General features: G+C 53.1%; 1 long non-coding RNA gene across 1 annotated transcript; it reads left to right on the forward strand.

The window, feature by feature from the left end:
* The first annotated feature begins 3,908 nt into the window (after window positions 1-3,908).
* Window positions 3,909-6,680, forward strand: LOC133082745 (uncharacterized). Its single transcript, XR_009698985.1, has 2 exons — window positions 3,909-4,387; window positions 4,537-6,680. It is a non-coding gene; the product is annotated as an uncharacterized LOC133082745 (long non-coding RNA).
* The last annotated feature ends 893 nt before the right edge of the window (window positions 6,681-7,573 follow it).

A 7,573-nucleotide genomic window follows, 5' to 3' on the forward strand; every position in this document is an offset into this window, starting at 1 on the left:
ATCCACCCATCCACCCACCCATCCATCCATCCATCCACCCATCCATTCACCCATCTATCCAACCATCCATCCATCCATTCACCCATCCATCCACCCACCCACCCACCCATCCATCCATCCACCCATCTATCTATACATCCATCCACCCATCTATCCCCTCACTCATCCATCCATCCATCCATCCATCCACCCACCATCTGTCTATCTATCTTCCAAACATTTATCTCTTACAATGGCTTCATGATTGTCTACACTGGGGATGAAAAACACAATGGGTTTGAACCTCAACATAGCAACCTTCTCTTGCAGAATCTTTTTCCTCCACTTGTTAAAAGATATCTTAAAACAGGAAAAACCCTACTTTTTTAATATATTTAAATGTGATTGAAAATTTTGTACTTCTCAGCCAATGTATATCATTCTCTTTTTTCCCTTATCGAGTTGACTCACAAATACAGTCCTAAAATACTGCTCTCAACCATCTCCCATTCCTTTACGCATTCTTGTTCTTTTTTAATAGCACTCTGGCCTGTGGAATCATAGTTATTTTTATTTTTAAAAAAATAGAAAGTTCCAGAGCATCTGAAGATGATATGCTGAGAAATATCTTGCTGTCTCCCAGCAAAGGGATGGAGTAGCAATGTGTCGATAGGATTTGCTAAGAGAACAGATAGATTTTTCTCCCTAGTAGGTTAATAAAATGAACAGGTTGCATGTGTTTATTTACAGAAGTCTCTGCCCCGTCTGGAACACATCTCTGGGTACAGCTCTGCTGTCAGAACATCAAGGCTCACTGTTCTATTTTGCACCACGGAGCTGGAAGGAAACTTGGACATCATCCAATGACCGAAAAAAAAAGTAAGGCCCAGAGACGGGCAGGATGCATGAGTGATCACACAGCTACCCCGAAGCACGGCAGGGGTGGCCAGAGAGCTGGGGGTCTCGGGGCTCCCTTTCCTGTCTGGACCCCTGTCCCCCTGACCATCTGCAGGCTATACGGTCACGTCCAGCATCACCTCACTTCTAGGCAAGAAGGGAGAGCCTGTGTCGCCATCACAAACCCAAATCGAGTCACCAGGCTGTCAAACCCTACCCTCGCCTGCAGACGAAAGCGCGAAGTGTTTAACCACAGCCAAAGAGGATACCTTTGGACCCACGTCTCCACGGAATCCTCCAGCTCTGCTCCGTGAGGGATGCCTCATTGTCTGATGATTTAGGACAAAGGTCAGCAATTGATGGCCAAATCTGACCCTGGGTCTAGTTTTGTAAGTCCCTCTGGAGCGAAGAATGGTTTTCACGTTTTTTTCAAGAGTTGGACAAGATAAACAGAACAAAAAGAAGGGTATGTAAGGCAGACCTTATGTGGTCCATGCAGCCTATGAGAGTCCCATGTGGGCCCTCACAGAAAAGCACTGCTGATCTCAACCCCTTGATTTGGAACGAAAAAGTCTTTCAGCGTGTTTGGTACATATTTCTGATACCTGGTGGCCGGAAAGAATTAGATGGGACTGACTGACAAGAGGAGAATGGCTTACGCTGCAAGGGTGAAGGATTTCATAGCAAATCACTGAGAGGTGAAGTTAAGGACGATGTACCGGGCATGGCGTCCTCCCACCTTGAAACCGAAGATAGTTTCTCTAAACCAAGTAGGTTGTACACCTGTCCCCTTACAAGCTTGTGTTGGCAGAATGCCTAGACAGGGTGTGCCCTGCTTGCAGACGGGCTGGTGGGGCTGGGGGTGGGTGACCAAGCGACTCAGCAGGTTGTGGAAGAATGCCAACACTCCCAGTGGACCATGCTCTTGGGGTCTAGCCCCACAGCTGGACGTGGCATGCAGCAACGCCCGTGGCCAGTGGCCTCAATGTTTTCCACAACGAATCAATGACTTAAATGAAGACAACCTCAGGACTTCCCCGGCGGTCCAGTGGCTAGGACTCTGCGCTTCCACTGCAGGGGGCACGGGTTCGATCCCTGGTCGGGGAACTAAGATCTCACAAGCTGCACGGCGCAGCCAAAAAAACAACAAAACAAATTAAGAGAACCTCTTTGCTGGCTATAGGGCGCCCCCAGGACCCTGCTCCCAATGTGCCTGCATTTGGGGTAGAAAGAGACAAACTACAGACATAAAATCACGGAGGCTGTTTCTACGGGTGGTGCTGGGCAGTCAGACCCAACATCCTGGTGGTTTTCAAGGTCAATCCAAACCCACTGGCCACAGAGGGGTCGACTTGGATCTAAATTATTGCTTGCTTTGGTCAAAAGCCAAGAGGCGATGTTCCAACTGAAGGGTTTCCTTGATGTAAAGCAAGATCTTGGGACCCTAGGACCAGCCATTGTACTCCTGGGTTTCTACCCAAGAGACATGGAACAAGCTGTGTCCACACAAAGATTTGTACAGAACGGTTCATAGCAGCATTATTGCTCAGAGTTAAAAAGAGGAAAGAATCCAAATTATCCATCAGTACAGGAATGGATTCCTCAGTGTGTCGTTCCCATAGCAACCAAGATCCCCAATGCCAAGATCGTCTGCCATTGTCAGTAGAATATTCGGTTTAAACGCATTCGCTGCTTTTAATTCTCAAGTCCTCAGAAGCAAACACACCGTGAGTAGAACCGCCAAAGAATCCCCGGACAGAAAAAAAAAAACCCAAAAAACAAAAAACGCAGAAATAAACGTCTCTCCCTTGGAATGAAAAGTCGGCCTTTCAAACCAGGTTGCTGGGAAGGTGTGTGTATTTTTCCACTATATTAGGATTTAACAAAGGACGGCCTCCAGCTTTTGAATCCTTTGGTCCCAAAGACTTGCCTAATCCCAGGCGCCGCAGGAAGGTTGAACGGCTAGCTTTCGGTTCTGGAAGTCGTGGTCGGCCCAAATGCGGTTTCTCTCACTGAACGCACGCAGGCTCCACCTTCCCGTCGCTGGGTAAGTCAATTCTCCCTGCAGGGCGGGCGCGCCTTCCCCGCGTCTCCGCTGCGCTCCGGGGACGGGGATCTGGACTCGGGGCGGTGGGCGGGGTGGGGGGGGGGGGAACGGGGGGACGGGTCGCGGCCGGACAGCTGGAGGGGGGAGGGGGAGGCCCAGGGGCGGACGGCGCGTATCCTGGAGGGTTTGGGGAACACGGCCACCCTTCCGGGGGAGGCGGGGGGGTGTCCCAGTGCAGGACGGGGTGCAACTTCGTTTTGGGGTGGAGGGGACACGCCGGCGCTCGGGATGGAGGTACGGGGGGGACGCGTGGCGAGAGAATACAGGAAGGAGAATGTGGTCGCGCTGGGGGGGGTCCACCCGGAGGAGGGAGCCTGAGAGGTGGCGCCCTAGTGAGTGCGGGAGGGGACGCGGCCGCGCCCGGGGGCGAGGACCTGGGGGTTGGACCGGAAGTGTGTGGAGAGCGGGGGAGGGGGAGGGGCGGGGACTTGGGGGTTGGACCGGAAGTGTATGGAGAGCGGGGGGGGAGGGGCGGGGACCTGGGGGTTGGACCGGAAGTGTATGGAGAGCGGGGGAGGGGGGGAGGGGAGGGGGCGGGGACCTGGGGTTGGACCGGAAGTGTATGGAGAGCGGGGGAGGGGGAGGGGCGGGGACCTGGGGTTGGACCGGAAGTGTATGGAGAGCGGGGGAGGGGGGAGGGGAGGGGGCGGGGACCTGGGGTTGGACCGGAAGTGTATGGAGAGCGGGGGAGGGGGAGGGGCGGGGACCTGGGGTTGGACCGGAAGTGTATGGAGAGCGGGGGAGGGGGGAGGGGAGGGGGAGGGGAGGGGGGGAGGGGAGGGGGGAGGGGGGAGGGGAGGGGGCGGGGACCTGGGGTTGGACCGGAAGTGTATGGAGAGAGGGGTTGGGGGGGCGGGGGAGGGGTTGGGGGGCGGGGGAGGGGTTGGGGGGCGGGGCTGGGCCGCTCCCTGCAGGGGCGCGGCTCGCCAGGTCCCCTTGCTCTTCGCGACTCTCCCTCTTTTGTCCCTTTCCCTTCCGGTGTCCTCGCCACCCCTAGCCCCCCGTTTCGTGGGGCGAGAACTGCCCGCCCGCCCCCCAGCGCTTTCGTCCCGCGGGTGTCCAGGCCAGAGAGCCGGCCTCCAGCTGCCTTTTGGTGGCTCCGAGGCGCGCATGCTCAGCCGGGCCTTCCTGGGCCCCCGCCCCCCCCTTCCCGACTCTCTTCTTCCCGATTCCGTGCCCCGAGCCCCGGCATCGAGTAGGCACCGGGGCGCAGGGTCCCGCGCACCTGGCGGCGGGCGCGGCAAGTCCCGCGTGCGCCGTGGGTCCCATGGCCGAGCTCGGCCCGGAGCGCAGGACTCGGCCGCGAGCGCTCCGTGTCCCGGGCCCGCCCACGTGATGCGGGGTGTGGCGTCCCCTCCCTCCCTAATCCGCTGAAAGTCCTGGGGCCTCCGCGGAACTGATCTGGTAAACAGGTTTTCCTGGGTGGCTTTCTCGGGGCGGGCACTCCCAGGAGACTGGGGCTAGGAAGGAGCTGATTAATCGTGGCCGGGCCTGGGCACGGTGAGCGCCACCTGTGAACACCCCCCCCCCCCACCCCGGTCTTCCTCCTGCAGGCTGGCCACCAGGATGTGAATCCAGACTCACGAGGGTCCAGGATGCCAGACTTCTACTCTATGGCCAAGGGGAGAGGCGTTTAAATGTGTTGGCCTCGTTGGACCCTCAGCCGACTTTCTGTGTGTGCGTCTGTTTGCGGGCCGGTGGGAGTTTGCCTGGTGGGCAATTCCAGGTCCCCGTCCCCGTGAGCTGCCCTCCAGTTCTTTTATTTTTACTTTTCCAACTCATTTCTGCATGTTTACCAGATGGTGATTGGAAATCCATGTTAACCAAAAGCCTGGGGCATAACGGGGTGTTGGAATTTCCAGAAATGGGGTTGGAGATTCTGTTTGGAGCAGAGACCTTTGCCTTTTCCTGGGTAGATTTAGTTGGCTTGTTTTTGACGGGGTGATGGCTTTAGCTGGATTCATTCTTGGGCGTTGTTTATTGCTTCACTCTTTGTCCTGGGTTATTGATGATTCTACAGGCGCTTTTATCAGTGGAGGACTCCTGGGGAAATACCACACAGATTGAGGCCTGGAGGGAGGGGCAGGAAGCCAGGAGCCCAGGAGTAGCTTTGTATGGAGTTTGGCAAGGGTGGAGACCAGATTTGATCCGTTGAAGAAATTCTGCATTGGAGGCAGTCAAGATTCCCCAAAAATGTGCAGAACAGGAGCCCTGGGGACACTTGGGCCAAGTACCCGAACAAAATACAGGCTGTCCTGAGGGTTTTGGAATGGCAAAGAGGGATGGGGGCCAGGGAGCTGCTGCCCCGAGAAGTACTATTTGGGGGAGGTTGCATAAGCAGGTAAGAAGGAACCAGGCATGGCTTTGTTGACATAAGAGAAGCCATTTTGGGCCTGAGCCATTTTGGGATCTCAGCCTGGCCACCATGCTTGCCCTTGAACAGGTCTTGGTAATGAATGATTTTTTTTTAAATTAATTTTTATTGGAGTATAGCTGTTTTACAGTGTTGTGTTAGTTTCTGCTGTACAGCAAAGTGAATCAGCTATACGTGTACATATATCCCCTCTTTTTTGGATTTCCTTCCCATTTAGATCACCACAGAGCACTGAGTAGAGTTCCCTGTGCTATACAGCAGGTTCTCATTAGTTATCTATTTTATGCATAGTATCAATAGTGTATATATGTCCATCCCAATCTCCCAATTCATCCCACACCCCCCTTTCCCCCTTGGTATCCATGTTTGTTCTCTACATCTGTGTCTCTATTTCTGCTTTGTAAATAAGTTCATCTGTATCTTTTTTCTAGATTCCACATTTGTTTTTCTCTTTCGGACTTGCTTCACTTTGTATTACAGTCTCTAGGTCCATCCATGTCTCTGCAAATAGCACAATTTCGTTCTTTTTTATGGCTGAGTAATATTCCATTGTATATAGGTACCACATCTTCTTTATCCGTTCTTCTGTTGATAGACATTTAGGTTGCTTCCATGTCTTGGCTGTTGTAAATGGTGCTGCTATGAACATTGGGGGGGTACATGTCTCTTTTTGAATTATGGTTTTCTCTGGCTATATGCCCAGGAGTGGGATTGCTGGGTCATATGGTAGCTCTAGTTTTAGTTTCTCGAGGAACCTCCATGCTGTTCTCCATAGTGGCAGCACCAACTACATTCCCACCAACAGTGTAGGAGGGTTCCCTTTTCTCCACACCCTCTCCAACATTTATTGTTTGTAGATTTTTTGCTGATCCCCATTCTGACCGTGAGGTTATAACCTCATTGTAGTTTTGATTTGCATTTCTCTAATGGTCATTAATGATCTTAAGGGAACCAAGGGCCAAACTGTTATCAGGCAAGAGAAGGAACAATAGCAAAGATAACAAACCAGTGGTAAAGTCTCCCAGTTCTGTTTCAGTGGTGAAGATTAGTCTGAAGCCTCAACCACCAGATCCACTGGGACCTAAAGGAGGAGGATGATATAGACCTTTTCTGACCCTGTGACTTCAACTCAACTAAAGCTTAGACTCTGTGGACCTTGGCCCCAGTGCGATGCTGAATTCTCCTCTGCTCAAGCCCCTTCATGAATATGCATGTACCCTGAGATTAAAGCTTCCCCAGTTCTGCTGTTCGGGAAACACTGCTTTGGGAAAGGTCCCCTGTGTTCTCCCTACTTGCTGCAAATGATAAATCCTTCTCCTGATTTTGGCTTGGTTGTGTCTTTTGGCTCCATACCCACAGAGGCGACCCCAGTTTCCGGGTAACAGTCCTGGGGTCTGGCCTTGATCCTATGGGTCTGAATTCACTTTAAGGAACACAAAGACTCTAGTGGCTTCAAAGTATCAGGGACAAGGGTGTGGACGGGTCTGGGAGGGAGGTGACAGAGCACAGCTCCTATTAAGTGGCCCAGAGGTGGCGCAGTGGGCCAGGGATGCACGCACAGCTGGCCAAAAGCTCTGGCTCAGTGTTGGCTAAACACGCCAAGGAGAGAGGCCTCAGGAGGAACCACTGCCCACACCTGGATCTTGCGCTTCCAGCCTCCGGGACGAGGATAAATGTCTGATGTTTAAGCCCTCCTGTTTGTGGAACTTTGTTATGGCAGCCCTAGCTGGTACTAGGGGTGTGTGTGTGTGTGTGTGTGTGTGTGTGTGTGCGCGTGGACAGAGAGGAGATTGGGTAGGGGGTGCCTGGAATAAAATTCCCCCCTCATTCTCCTCCCTCCTGCTGCTGTCTCGTCCTGGGCTGGTCCAGTGCAAAACCAGCGGGCAAGGGAGCCCGATCTCATAGTGATCTCTCAAAATAGAGAGGGTAGGACATTGCATACCCAGCACGCCTCCCAAATTCTGGGTTCCCCCGGGTCACTGGGGCATTTGTTCACCAAGGATCATTGCTTGAAAATAGTCCCAGTTTGAAACACGGTACGACCTTGTCAATGTTGAAAATGATACACCTACATTCTATGCATTGGTCCCAGCCACATCTTAACCAGGGACAGTTATTACCTTTGGTGCCCACCTGACAATTATCTGGAAATCTGTGTGACATAGAAACATCTTCTGTTGGGATCTGAGCTCTTTCTGGGGACAGGGCAGCCTCCC

Source organism: Eubalaena glacialis, chromosome X (assembly GCF_028564815.1).
Source record: "Eubalaena glacialis isolate mEubGla1 chromosome X, mEubGla1.1.hap2.+ XY, whole genome shotgun sequence".
Lineage (NCBI taxonomy): Eukaryota > Metazoa > Chordata > Mammalia > Artiodactyla > Balaenidae > Eubalaena > Eubalaena glacialis.